Source organism: Equus caballus, chromosome 29 (assembly GCF_041296265.1).
Source record: "Equus caballus isolate H_3958 breed thoroughbred chromosome 29, TB-T2T, whole genome shotgun sequence".
NCBI classification, from domain to species: Eukaryota; Metazoa; Chordata; class Mammalia; order Perissodactyla; family Equidae; genus Equus; species Equus caballus.
In genome coordinates this window covers 31,869,827-31,882,604 of record NC_091712.1, presented here as the reverse complement: position 1 = coordinate 31,882,604, position 12,778 = coordinate 31,869,827, and the positions used below count along the sequence as shown (strand labels likewise).

The following is a 12,778-nucleotide window of genomic DNA, read 5'->3' as shown; positions in this document are numbered from 1 at the left end:
AAAATAAAGACTAAAAGTCATCTTTGAACTTGCTCTATGATCAAAAAGGGCCAGAAATGACTGAGGGATATAAGGGTAAGTTTCTTTGCACTTCTGTGCTAATCCACTGGCAGGATTAGTCTAGTTGCTTTAAAGGAATAATGAGCTCAAGATATTGTCTTAACCTAAAGCTGGAATTTCCTAATATTGATTAAGTGTCACCCTGAACTACATGGACTTGTGTTGCTGGACCGAAGGCATCCATCATTTCTACCCCTTCGGAAGGCCCTTCTTAAAGAGTCTGCCTCACCCATCGCTCAGAAAGGGAGACTCTACCCACCACAGCTAGGATTGGGGAAGGCAGAACCTGATCTAGACTGGGCTGTCAACTCTTCCCTTGCAGGAATTTGGAATTGAGAAATAGACTCTGAATCAGTCAGATGGTGTTGGAACTGAAGGTTCATGTAAAGTTAGATCCACACACACCGCATACAAAAGCCAAATACAAGACAAAGTTATCATCTTGGTCCGTGTGAGCTGCTTAACAGAATACCATAGACCAAGTGGCTTATAAACAATGGAAATTCATTTCTCGCATTTCTGAAGGCTAAGTCCAAGATCAAGATGCCAGCAGATTTAGTGTCTGGTGAGGGCCTGCTTCCTAGTTCACAGATAGCCATCTTCTCACTGTGCCCTCACATGATGGAAGGGGTGAGAGAGCTCTCTACTATCTCTTTTAGAAGGGCACTAATCCCATTCATGAGGGCTCCACCCTCATGGCCTAATCACCTCCCAAAGACCCCACCTCCTAACACCATCATGTCAGGGGTTAGAATTTCAACATATGAATTTTGTGGGGACGCATTTGGTCTACTGTAGTCATGGAGGGCAGAAACTAGGAGGCTGGCTGAGAAAGCAGGTCAACCAAGTGAGGAATTAGGAGATTGTAGAGGGAAGAAGATATATGTGGACCCAGAAAGAGCAGGGTGAAGACAATAGATGTCTTATGGTTTACTAGTTCCTGTGACACACTGCTGCACTTCTGGCCATGGGGTTTTAAAAGATTATCTGTATTCTTAACCAATCGCCCTCATAGGTTTGCCATATGTTTACAGCCTCATGATCCCTCTCACACTCGCTCACACACACATACACACACATTCACATCCATTCACACAACTGATATATATAGCTGGTACAGAGTTAAAGAAGCCAGAAAAACTCGACTTGGTTTGTATTACGAGAGAACAGAGCTGCTCAAAATAGGGGCCAGGAGTAGAGAAATACTCAGGACAAGTCATTTTTGGGAGAAGCTGTAGATATGCTGGGAAAATAAAATAAGATTAAAGGCAATTGGGATATTGAATGGGATAATGGGAAAGATTTTATGAAGTTTTGCTATTTGCCTAAACGGAATTCTTCTTTGGCATTCTTCAAGTTGTTTTCATAAAGCTTTTACTTTCCAAGGCTTTCTTAGGAGATGGGCTTGCATCTCTTTCTTAATGAGATCCTATTCCGAGACTGGACAAAGGGACGTCCAGTTTTAGTTGGATAATAGCAAACCCCATTCTGTTTCACAGATGGGTGTTCCTCATCAGAACACTTTTTAATAGCATTTTTTATGGAACAATTCTTTATTGCTCAAGACTACCCTTTAGACTACAGGATGTTTAGCATCACTGGCCCCTAGGCGCTAAGTGAGAGAGTACCCCTCAGTCACTGTGACAGCTGAAAATACCCTCCACATATCTCCAATGCCCCAGGGTGGGAAAAAATGCTGCACATGGTTGAACCACTCATCCAGACATCGATAAATTGGTTTCCATTCATTGCAATGAAATGATTCCCAATGAAGACAGTGGCTGATAAATAAGAATAGCAGAATCATTTTAATTCCCCCCCAAAGAACTCAACTCAACAACATGCAGTTACCTCAGAAAGCAAACACAATGCTATTTGCTTCATCAATTGCGATGATTAAAAATGGAGCATAAGTTATTATCCTCTCAGTCTTTCACAAAATCCTGGAACTGAAAGCAGGTGAGGACAACTAAAATCAACCTACAGATAGTAGAGATGACTTTCAGTGAGGGACACATGATAGACACTAAGAAGAAAATGGGGCTCAGTTTGAAGATGAGGGCTAGGAGAGATGTTCTGAAAGTTCATGACCTCAGAAAGACAAAAATGGGGTGAACACGTACTTTTGTATCAAGTCCTGTAATACCAAGGCTAAGAGCATAATTGAAAGCTAACATTTTGAGCACTCGATGTGCTGGGCCCTAGTTAGAAGATGGTATCATTCCTCGACAAATAAAAGTAAGTACTACTTCCAAACGTGAAGTTCTTAAAAACTGTGGTTCACACAAAAATTATATTCTAAAAACAAGATGTCGGTGCTTGTGCTTCTGGGTGCCACCTAGGATGTTCTTCTCCCAGATAATCGCATGGGTGGCTCACTCACCTTCTTCATGGTTGTATGAAAATGCCAGCTTCTCAGTGAGGCCCCTGAGACAAGCTGATATAAAATGCAACCTTGACTCTGAACTTCTCACTGTGGGTCCAGTTCAAGATGGTGATGCAGCAGGATCCTGAACTCACCTCCTCCACAGACACTCCAAATCTACAGCTACACACGGACGATTTCCTCGGAAAAAAAGACTCAAACACTAGCTGCATGACTCCTACACATCAGGCGAATGAGAAAAAACCCACACGGAAGCCAGTAGGAGAGGCTGAGGCACAATTTCATCATAAACCCCACCCCCGGTGCAGCAACCCACAATTGAGAGGGAACTCAAAGCCCCAAGCTGCTCCCTGAGGAGCGAAGGGCTTGAACCCCACATCAGGCCCCCCAGCTTTTAAGACCTGCGCCTGAAGGATGAGCCCCCAAAACATGTATCTTTGAAAGCCAGTGAGGACCATGAGGTTCTCCAGAAGTCCAAGAGACCCACAAGGCTAGAGTGAACTGAGAAACTGTTCTTAAAGGGCTCGCAGGCAGACTCAGCCACCCTAGGGTCCAGCTCAGAGGCAGCTGACCGAAAAGTGACCAGACTTTCTGTGGAAGAGGCTTATTTGCCCATCTTAAAGCATCAGCCTGAGGGGCAGGCATTAATTTAACACACGTCTAGGAGCCTACTGTAATATTCTCCAGGATGTAAGCCAGGGATGCCATCTTTGAGCTCTCCTTCTGCCACTGGTGTCTCCTGGATAGGAACTTGTACCCTCCTCTGGGGTCCCGATTGTGTGGCTGCTGCCCAGGGGACATCTCCAGATGGCCTGGCTCTGGCGGTCAGCAGGGTTTACACTCACAGTTCCACAGGACGGTGTATATTTCCATACTTTAAAAGCTGCTGCCTAAGGGTCTAGCTTCCAATCCCCCTGAATCTAGGTGCTGACTGAGATCCCCCCCTTTCATACACTGACAGGTCTTGGCACACCCTCAACTACTAGGAGGTGTCAAAAATATAATAGGCTGCTTGGAGAAACACAAAGGTGTGAGAGACAACCAAGAGCTGGGGCAAGGGAGAACCATAAGGTTCATCTCCTACACGAGGCCACTCCTTGAAGACTGGGGAAGGGGGGTGTCTCATGGAGAAACCAACACAGAGAGCCAAGCAAAACGAAGAAACAAAGGAATACGTTCCACACAAAAGAACAAGATAAGACCTCAGAAAAAGACGTTAATGAAATTATCACTGTCTGTCCTCTTCTCTCATCTATTTTTCTGCACAGTACTTATCACCATTCAATATCGTATGTGTTCACTCATTTACTTGTCTAGGTGGGAGAGAGTAACACACACACACACACACACACACACCCTTACTAGAGTGTAAACTCCACGGGGGCCAAGACTTATGGTCTGTTTTTGCACTCAATGCCTAGAAAAGTAGTTGACAATAGTAAGCACTTAATAAGTATTTATTAAACGAATGAATGGATTGAAGATAATTCAGATAGGTAAATATATAATAAATACATAACAAGTAATTAAAGAAAGATAATGATGTTTAGGATAGCTCTTTAATTCTTGGAGGTTGACAATACAAAAAACAGGCATAATTTCTCCAAATCGCTCCATAGCTGGACGTCCCAGGGGGTCTTTGACCATAGGGAAAGATTCTGGGCTCACCTCCACCAGCATCCAAGTCAAGGAGGAGTTCATTAGAGCAGAGCTGCCCCCACCTGGTGGTTCCCAACAGCACAAACGGTGGAAGAAGGGCCTTCCTGCCTTCATTCCAACGTGGTGCCTTCAGTGCTTACTATGTTCTAGGCACTGTTTTCTAGAGACACAATCGTGAACAAGACAGACTCAGTCCCTCCCCTCTCAGGGTTTTCAGCCCAATCACAGAAATGAGGAGGCTTCCTGGGAGAACAGGCTTACAAGGAAAGCTTCTGCGGAGAATCTGGGAAAAGAGAATTGAGAAACACAAGAATCATCCAGCCTAGAGAGCTGAAGAATCAGGGAACTGCCCTTTGAACTAAAGTTAAATAATCCTTTCTGTTCCTTGCTTTTCTTTCTTTCCATTTTTTTTTTTTTTTTTTTTTGCTGTGGTAAAATATACATAACATAAAATGTACCATTTTAATCATTTTTAAGTTCAGTCGCATTAGGTACGTTCACATTGTTATGCAACCATCACCTCTGTCCATCTCCAGAACTTTTCCATCTTCCCAAACATCACCCTGTACCCGTACTCAACAATTCCCCATTTCCCCCTTCCTCAACCACTGCCAATCGCCATTCCACCTCCTGTCTCTGTGAATTTAACTTCTCTAGGTATCTCACGTAAGTGGAATCAGACAGCATTTGTCTTTTTTGACTGGATTGTCGCACTTAGCATAATGTCCTCAAGGTTCATCCATGTTGTAGCATGTGCCCAAATCTCCTTCCTTTTTAAGGCTGAATAACATTCAATTGTATACATTTACTACATTTTGTTTAACTATTCATTCATTGATGGACACTTGGGTTGCTTCCACCTTTTGGCTATTGTGAATAATGCTACTATGAACGTGGGTGTACAAATATGTGTTCAAGTCCTTGCTTTCACTTCCGTTGGGTACATATCTTTTGTTCCCTGTTTTTAAGACAGACAATATAGGTTCATGTCCAAAGCTTGTGATGAATTCCACTGACAGGTAAAGATCAGTCAGACATTGAACTTGGGGTTAATCCTCCCCATTCACATGTTGGTGATATTTCACTTATCTTGTATGTTAATGTTAGCTGCAGCCACAGACGAAGTCCAGAGTCTCAGTGACATAACATAATAAAGGCCCAATGCAGGTTGCTGGGGACCCTTTTCCACCTGGATTAAGGGATTAAGGATCCCTCCATCTAATGATGCTGCCATCTCAACAAGGTTGACAGGTCAGTGTACTAGGAGAAGAAAGGGATCACTCTTGACTGTCCTAGCCCAGAGGTGACACAGTCAGTCCATTGGTCAGAACTAGTCACGTGGCCCGACCAAAGTGCAAAGTAGTCTGAGAAACACAAAGGAATTAATGTAATAGCCAGTAAGCACTGTCTGTGCTACAAGATGTGAGCTTGGCGCAGCATCATTGCATTGTAAAGACTGTTCAAAGAGAAAATGAACAGAAGGAGCCGTTATAAAGATGCTTATGTGGCCGAGAGCTTCCAGGTCCTTCAGTCTAAAACCAGAACATCTATAGAATTGCTCTAATCTCCTCTAATACTGCTAAAACTGACCTTAATCATACAAAAACTGCTTTAAATGATGTGTTCTCCAGAGCAGCATTTTTAAAAGAACCTAAGCTAAAAATGGGAAACAGCCAGCTCCAGACGCTTGGTGCATAGCTGCAGTGCTATGTTGGGGATTCTGAGGCCACTAGCAGCAGAAGGGAGAGTGGAGCTCTTGAAGGTCCTGTGATTCTGCTCTGAATTTTAAAAATTCCTATTTGGGAAAATGAAGGAAAAGGCTAATAATGGAGATGAAGTCAAAAGATTGTGAAAGAAATCTTATCCCCATACCCACATCGCTCACGCGATAACGCATGTATGCTGCTTCAGACACCAGAGTGACGGCCTTTGTTTAAAGTATAAAGTAGATTAACTCAGACAAGAGTGGAAATATATCAGAAAAAAAACAATTTGGGCTCTGTTGAAAAATAAAAATATATTTCCAAAGCCTCAATCCCTTCTTTACTGCACTTGCCTATAAATAATTATGAATTCAAGAAGTTATGTTTCATTATTAAACGTACCATTTTCCAAAACGATTATATACTAGGCCTGGAGACCACACTTGACCTACTTTTAGGGGTCTGAAGCCAAGGGAGATTTACTTTTTTTGGAGGATTTGTCCTTTTAATTGGGGGGAAAGCAAAATGGAATTCAGGCAGCTGGCGAATCATAACCTTCACCCTTAGGTAGGAGCCATGGCTTCTAGAAAGTTCACCACCCATTGCTAATGAAAGTCATTCAACCAATTTTTCTTGAGCACCTGTATGCACCAGGCACTATTCTAAAGCCTTGGAATACATCAGCAATCAAAACAGACAAATATCCCTGTTCTCCTGAGTTTCCTTTCTGGAGGAAATCCTAAAATATGATTGTTAGACGTTCCTTGATTATTTGACCTATCTATTTCTGTTTAGCAGAAAATTTTGTGGTAGTCTTGAGGAGTGGAAAAGACTTTTTAAAAATTTTCTGATATTCACTTAGAAACCATCACTAAAAAAAAATCCATCTTTGGGGCTGGCCCCGTGGCCGAGTGGTTAAGTTCACGCGCTCTGCTGCAGGTGGCCCAGTGTTTCGTTGGTTCGAGTCCTGGGCGCGGACATGGCACTGCTCATCAGACCACGCTGAGGCAGCGTCCCACATGCCACAACTAGAAGAACCCACAACGAAGAATACACAACTATGTACTGGGGGGCTTTGGGGAGAAAAAGGAAAAAATAAAAATCTTTAAAAAAAAAAAAATCCATCTTTGCTTCCACTCATGGTATTGAAAACATTGTATTCATACAGGAATGTATACTGAGAGATTTTTCTGTGGTGAGGAATTGTGCTAAGAAGTATGAGGGGATATAAACATATGTAAGACATATCTGTGAACATATCCTATGGTGGGTTACACCCACAATATTGTTTCAAAGGAAAATACTATCATCGCTATGTTATAGTGGTTGGGCAATGTCATACTGTCTATGGCACCTCTGTTAAATAGCATAGACCTGTGACTCTACCTTTTCCTAAATAGAAGTCTCTTGTGGTTCAGATGTGTGCACCACGGGGACCAAAATGGGAAACAAAGTGCAAATAGCAGCCTTGGTGGCATGGAGAGTCATTTAAGCATCATCCTGAGAATCATGGTCCTAGAAGGATAAAGACCTACCCAAGGTCATCAAAAATCCAAGTACAAGAATGGAACGCACACTGCCTGTCATCTGATCATCAGAAACCATATATTATTCTCTCTTTTTAGACCCACCATTGAGGACTATGCTTTATGACAGAAGGCAATCTTGAAGGAGGTGACGGGTTTATCTTGATTACACCCAGTGCAGGTCAGCCACAGCTAAAGGGAGCTGCCATGTTTGTGTGGGAAGTGACACATGTGCTGGAGATGACAGCAGAAGAGCATGAGGTCAGCCACCTTGATTAAATGAAAACACTTGGCCACCTTTTGAGTCCCAAACCACGTTCTACAACTTCTTGTTTTCAGATATTTGGCATAATGCTCAATTTTCTATTTTTAATTTCAGCAAAAAGGGATCAAGAAAATTTCTGAAATTTTTCTAGACCTCAGAGGGCCTTTAAGAATAATATTTTGATGAGTTAGGTATAAATGATTCAGAAACATATGGATTGTATTTACTTTGATATGTATAAGGATTCAACACAAAGTGGGTTAACATACTTGGCTATACTCTGTGCTCTGGGGTAGCCAAATGTTTGGAAAAAGTGTGGCAACATGAACGACTCTGGGCTGCCTCCCACACCACTCGGCTTTCACATGCATCTCCCTCTTTTTATTTTTTCCTTTCATGCTGCCTGGAACATGTACCAGACTGCAGGTACCTTGTAAGGAATAATAGCCAGCAGCTTGAGGGACCCCACTTCCATCTCCCAGGAAGAATCCAGATTCCCTTGAGATGCTATGTTCAGCAAATATGAACAAACACAGCAAAAATCTACTCTGTGTTCTCAGCCACACCAAAGCAGTCTTTTTTAGTGTTTCATCCAATTCCAGCTTTCTGCTTGTCTGAGAAACAGATCGGGGTGGGTAGCGACAGGACTCGCTCCAAAATTTGAGGAACTCTGTGCAAAATGAAAATGTGAGTCCCTTGTCCAACAGAATTGAATTTCAAAATGGCAAAAATAGAGCATTAAAGGCAACATGAGGAGAGCGGCTCATGAAGTCAGCCCTGCACGGCGACACACTAAGGCATTTTCTCCCTTAACATTTCTTATTGCAAATAAAAATAACGTGACAGCAGAATAATCAGTGTGAGCTCAGGTTAAAAATGTGGTATGACATGAGATCATGATTTAAGGGCGGGGGTTCCCCAACCACTCAACTAAAATCAAGGGATAGAATCAGATATCACCAAAGATTTCAAATGGCATCCCAGCAAGGGTGAAAGGGCTGAAGTTGTTGGCTGAACCAACTCTGTTCTAGTTCACAGAGAGGTGTGCAGTTCCAGGAGAGTGGTGAGGCTGTGGTTCTTGAAGCCAGTGTGCTATTTCCTACGGGGGCTCTGAGGAAAGCCAGTGATGCAAAGAAAGGAATTCTCTTTCAAACAGATGGCACTGTTTTACATTAACACCAAGGAAGATGGAGACGAATGTAGGATAGCTTCGGGTTGCTTACTATGTGGGTAAGTCTCTGCTTTTGCGATTTTTAATTTTACCAGATGCCTCGTTCCGTGAGGCCTAAGAAAGATCTCCATATCCTCTTTCAGTTGCCAGAGAGGAATAAATATGCAACATAAGAACTTGGCAACCGGAAGTCACCTTATGACAATCCCATTCAAGATCGGTCTTTAAGGGGGCCGGCTGGGTGGTGCAGTGGTTAAGTTCACACGTTCTGCTTCATCGGTCTGGGGTCCACAGGTTCGGATCCTGGGTGTGGACATGGCACCACTTGGCAAGCCATGCTGTGGTAGGCGTCCCACATATAACGTAGAGGAAGATGGGCACAGATGCTAGCTCAGGGCCAGTCTTCCTCAGCAAAAAAGAGGAGGATTGGCAGCAGATGTTAGCTCAGGGCTACTCTTCCTAAAAAAAAGAAAAAATTTTTTAAAGATTGGTCTTCAAGAATCACACTATCTAAAAGCAGGCGTTGTCCATAAGACTTTGCTTAAAAATATTCTGCACATGGCACAAGTTTAAATTTTTGTTTTTGAAAGAAATATGTATTTCTTTCCTACTGATAAAATTTGGAGCATATCGAGCACAAAATTAAAGTCCCTTGGTTATTTCCATCTCTCCTTTTCTGAGAAGCCTGCTATACCTTTTCTAGTTTTTCTATAAGATTTGTCAACATATATTACAAAGAGCATTTTATAAATTCGTTTCTCTTCAGTTTCTCATCAGTATTTTTCGTTTGTTTGCCTGTGGTGTCTGTTAAGACTTGCTTTTAGAAAAAAATGAGACATTATGCACTGTTCTCTCTCATTTTTAAAAGAGAATTTATTCTACTTTTTTAGCTAATCAGCATGAGGTCGGTTATGAGGCATTCAGTTGTATCATGGGTTTATCTTATTTATTTGGGAAGATGGATGAATCTGTTTTTACATGTATATCAAAAAAAAAGTAACTGGTGCTTCCCATATTGCAGATAGGAAATGTTAATTCAATAAGCAATCTGGAAAATATTCAATATGCCAAAGACTTGGCTTTAGATAAAATATAAATTTAACTCCATTCAACAAATTTATTAAGCATCTACACGGTGCCTTTATCAAGCGAAGTACTCCAGATCTACAGATGAACTGGGCTCGATCCCAGCCTTGTGCAACTTTGTTATATGTAAGCGATTGTAGGTAGTAAAATGCCCAAACACTGCAGGCTGAACGAAATACTAGAAAGAAAGAAGCCTGTCCCAGCATAGTGGACCAGAGGAATTACCAAGTGTTTCATTTCAAATCTATGTCATTTCTTAAATGGCAGACCAGTGCATAACAATGCAAGGACCTTATTCTCTTCATGGACTCCACCAGGGGACACTTTCTAGCAGACTGGAAAGTATTTCAAACAACATAATCCACACTTGTCAGATTGCGTGAGCCAAGGGCATCTGAGGCTATATTTATTTTCCTTGACTTTCTCCTCTGGAGAGTTTTTGATGCCTTGAGAAATTTCAAGATTTGGTAGTTGATGACTGATCTCAGAGCAACAGCAATGAATACAGTGAGTCTGGCTGCAGGCACCATGGGGCCATTCTTCCTAGACGGAAACCATCCTAAATTAAGCCCTCTAGGTGAGACGTGGTAGAGCCAAGTGGGAAAAATTGAGGATACCCACGAATTCCTACAAAGGAAAAAGATGTTGGAAGTAAAAGTTCTGTCTGAGCTGATCCTCATTTCTTTGTATTTTAATAAAAAGGTGATAAAAATGGAGAAGATTTCTATATCACTGTGGAATCTATTGCATTTGAAGATGTGTTAACAAAATTGGAGATGCATGTGGGTGTTTGTTTTTGTGGGTGTGTGTATGCCTGTCTTTGGCAAAGAAAGGGGAAACGTTAGGGTGAGAGAGTGCAGCAGGGCATGGACCTGCAAAAGCAAAGCTGAAGAGATGGGAACATCTAAAGGAAGCTGGGCTGCAGATCGCTTCACTTCTACTCATCCATGCTCAATGCCTCCAATGCATCATGTTTTTGGCCTTGTTCATTTGCAAGCCCGGCAGAGCAGCCGAGGGTAGACACTGGTCTGGGCAGCCTTGAATGGAGCAGAAAGCATATGACTTGCTGTCTTAGTCAGCCTTGGGTGACCACAGCAACCATAGCAGCTCTGGGGGACTTAGCAACAGACATTTATTACTGACAGTTCTGGAGACTAGGAAGTCCAAGATCAAGGTGTCATCAGCAGATTCAATTCTTGGTGAGGACTCTCTTGATGGCTCTCAGACAGCTACCTTCTCACTGTGGCCTCATATGGCCCTTCCTGGATGCTAATCCATCACGGGGCCCCACCCTCATGACCTCATCTAACCTAATCACCTCCCAAAGGCCTCACCTCCAACATCACATTGGGGGTTGGGGCTTCAACATACAAATATTCAAGGGACACCAACATTCAGCCCATAACACTTGGCTTCTTCCTACCACTGTTCTTTCCCATCATCCTCAAGGCCCTGGAGCTTTCTGAGTATCTAGACTTAACTGGAAACATAATATCAGCCTCACCTTTCTACAAAGTACTACCTTCCCCTCGCCAATTCTGACCCTTTCAGTTACTAGAAAAAGAAACCAACTTGAGCTAGCTTAATCTGAAAAATCTTATAATTTTGTCAATTATGCCTCAATAAAGCTGAAAAAAGTTATTGACAACTATTAAAATAAGTAAAAGTAAGCATCCTTATTTTTAAAAAAGAGGGGAGTGAGAATTTATTATAAGACTACAAGGATGTCTTATGGGACAGGAATACATTCATTCATTCAAAAAATATGCATTGAGTAAGTAATATGTGCCAAGTTCAATGGTAGATCTTTCATCAGTGAAAGAGACAGACATACTCTCTGCTTACACCCTGGCAGAGAGAGAGACAGGAACCAAATAATCACATAAATACGTATATCATTATGAATTGTGTTGAGTGCTCTGAGGAAAAGGTATAGGATGTTTTAGAAAGTCTAACAGGAGGACTTGATCTAGATTGAAGGTTCAGGGAAGACTTTGCAGAGAAGTAGATGCTTCACTGATAAATTTCACCAAGCCCTTGAAGGGAGAAATTATACCAGATCAACACACACACTTTCAGAAAACAGAAGAAAAGGAAATACTTCTAAACTGACTTTATGAGGTTGGCATTACCATGACACCAAAACTGCATAAAACTTTACAAAAAAAGATAACCAGAGACCCTTATGAACATACACACTAGGGAGAATAATACCTTCCCCAAATATGGCCACATCCTAGACCCTAGAACCCATGAATCTTACCTTACAAAGCGAAAGGGACTTTGCAGACATGATTAAATGAAGGATCCTGAGATGGAGAGATTATTTTAGGTTTTCCCGTTGAGCCTGATGCGATCACAACAGTCCTTACAAGAGCGAGGCAAGAGGAGTCGAAGTTAGAGGAGATGGCAATGTGAAGACAGAAGCAGAGGTTGGAGTGTTGAGATTTGAAGATGGAAGAAGGGGCCACAAGAAGCTGGAAAAGTCAAGGAAATGGATTCTCGCTGCAGAGCCTCCAGAAGGAACCAGCCCTACCAACAGCTTGACTTTACTCCAAGGAAATGGCTTTCGGGCTTCTGACCCAGAACTGTAAGAGAATAAATGTGGGTTTTAAGCCACTAAATTTATGGTAATCTGTTACAGAGGCAACAGGAAACTAATACAACACAATTGCAAAAATCCTTAACAAAATTTTAGCAAATCAAATCCATCAATATATAAAAGGATAATACTTCATGACCAAGTGAGGTTTATCAGGAATTCAAGATTGGTTTAATATTAAAAAAAATCAATCAATGTAATTAACCATATTAACAAGTTTAAAAAGAAAACCCGTATGATCACCTCAAATTGATGCAGAATAAGCATTTGACAAAATTCAACACCCGTTCATTATAAAAACTCTGCCAACTGTGACTAGA

The 12,778-nt window shown here is 41.9% G+C and overlaps 1 long non-coding RNA gene across 1 annotated transcript; it reads right to left on the bottom strand.

Annotated features, from left to right (window-relative positions):
* Window positions 1–6,107: 6,107 nt before the first annotated feature.
* Window positions 6,108–12,444, bottom strand: LOC138921434 (uncharacterized). Its single transcript, XR_011433993.1, has 2 exons — window positions 12,120–12,444; window positions 6,108–9,229 (listed from the first exon to the last, which is right to left on the bottom strand). It is a non-coding gene; the product is annotated as an uncharacterized lncRNA (long non-coding RNA).
* Window positions 12,445–12,778: the final 334 nt, after the last annotated feature.